Raw genomic sequence first — 1,902 nt, forward strand, 5'->3', positions numbered from 1 at the left:
TTCTCCTTAATTTTCTAGAAAAATTGTTAAAATGTCATTTTGCTACCTAATCTTGAGCAAAAGTAACATAATATTGATTCTATGTTTTTTTATTTTTGTTTTACATTGTGGTTCATCTATTTTGTTGTACAACATGAATTATGTTACTTATGTTTTGATTCATTCTTTCATTCTTCATTACACAAATAGATAAATATAATGAAACCTCATGTTATGATATCAAATTTCACCATCATTCACCAATAGGAATGTGACTTCCTATTTGTTCTCTCACTTTCTTATTCATTCATTCTATTTCATTCCATAATTTGATTTCATTCATTGTAATTTAAATATGAATAAATGGACAATAAATTAATTTGATTCTAAGAAATTTGCAAGTGAGAATTAATGCATCCTTGAAGATTTGGAACAAATAAAAAAATAATTAGGACAATTTTGTGTTGAACAATAGGAATATGGTTTTACATTCGTTCATTCCCTTTCTTATTCATTCATTGTGTTTCATTACATAATTTAATGATAATAATTCAATTGATTATGAACTTGGATGATATTGTTATCTTTTAGTTAAAATGATTATATTTCAGTTAATATAATAATTTTGATAATAATTGTGTAACAATATTGATCATTAATGTAATATTCATGAGCAAAATTTGATTTTATTCATTGCAATTTAAATGTGAATAAATGGATAATAATTCAATTTGATTCTAAAAAATTTACAAGTGAGGATTAATGCATCATTTAAAATTTGTAACAAAAAAATAAATAATTATGATCATTTTGTATTCAACAATAGGAATGTGACTTTACATTTGTTCATTCCCTTCCTTATTCATTCACTGTGTTTTATCCCATAATTTAATCTTATGCTTTCCATTTGTCTTCTTATTGTAATAATAATAATAATAATTTGATATGATTATCTTTCAGTTAAAATTTGAAATAAATTTATTAATAATAGTGTAATAATACATTATTATTAAGGTAATATTTATTAGCAAATTTCAATTTCATTCATTGCAATTTAAATGTGAATAAATGCACAATAACTCAATTTGATTCTAAGAAAGTTGCAAGTGATGATTAATATATGAGTTAAGATTTGAAACAAAGAAAAAATAATTGAGATCGTTTTGTATATTTTTCTCATTTAACTATGTAAATATGTTCACCTACATTTTTTACTATGCAAATGCACCGGCAACATGTGCGCTTTTTTATTCTATAATTTAATCTTATATTTGTCATTTGTTGTCTTATAATTGATAATAATTTTAATTGATTAAAGACTTAAATGCTATGATTATATTTCAGTTAAAACTTAAAATAAATTTGATAATAATTGGGTAATGATAGGTCAACATGAATATCATATTTATGAGCATAATCTGATTTCATTGATTCTCTTAACTCATCTGTCCTCATTCTTATCAGTTGCATATCAAATTGTCGAAAGTCTCTCATCTCATTCATTTTTATTAAAGATAAGATTTAATATATATATATATATATTTATATATATATGAGCTACGAACCATACATGATTGGTTGTAAGGTCAGATTTACTATTCTCACAATTTTTATATGAAAATTGTTCTCATTGAGTAACTCCATATATATAAAATCTTAAATAAAATACACATATAGGAGTTACATTTTTAAGGAACAAATATATTAAATAAAATACAAATATATTACAACTGTTTTATAACTTACAATTTATTGAGAGAGAAAATATATTTTCATAACTTATAATTGGTGGAGAGAGAAAATATATTTTCAAAATAAACGAATCAATATAAAATTAAATGACAAATAAAAATATTCTTTAAAGTGCATTTTTTATTGACGTGTGTTTATTTTGTAGATTTGTTCTTATTTTATAGACCAGTT

At 22.2% G+C, this 1,902-nt stretch overlaps 1 long non-coding RNA gene across 1 annotated transcript in view; it reads right to left on the reverse strand.

The window, feature by feature from the left end:
* Positions 1 to 79, reverse strand: part of LOC109331303 — a 5,088-nt gene extending 5,009 nt beyond the window's left edge. The window contains exon 1 of the long non-coding RNA XR_002105769.1: positions 68 to 79. This is a non-coding gene — a long non-coding RNA (uncharacterized LOC109331303). The remainder of the gene's footprint in view (positions 1 to 67) is intronic.

This window comes from Lupinus angustifolius, chromosome LG17, assembly GCF_001865875.1.
Source record: "Lupinus angustifolius cultivar Tanjil chromosome LG17, LupAngTanjil_v1.0, whole genome shotgun sequence".
Lineage (NCBI taxonomy): Eukaryota > Viridiplantae > Streptophyta > Magnoliopsida > Fabales > Fabaceae > Lupinus > Lupinus angustifolius.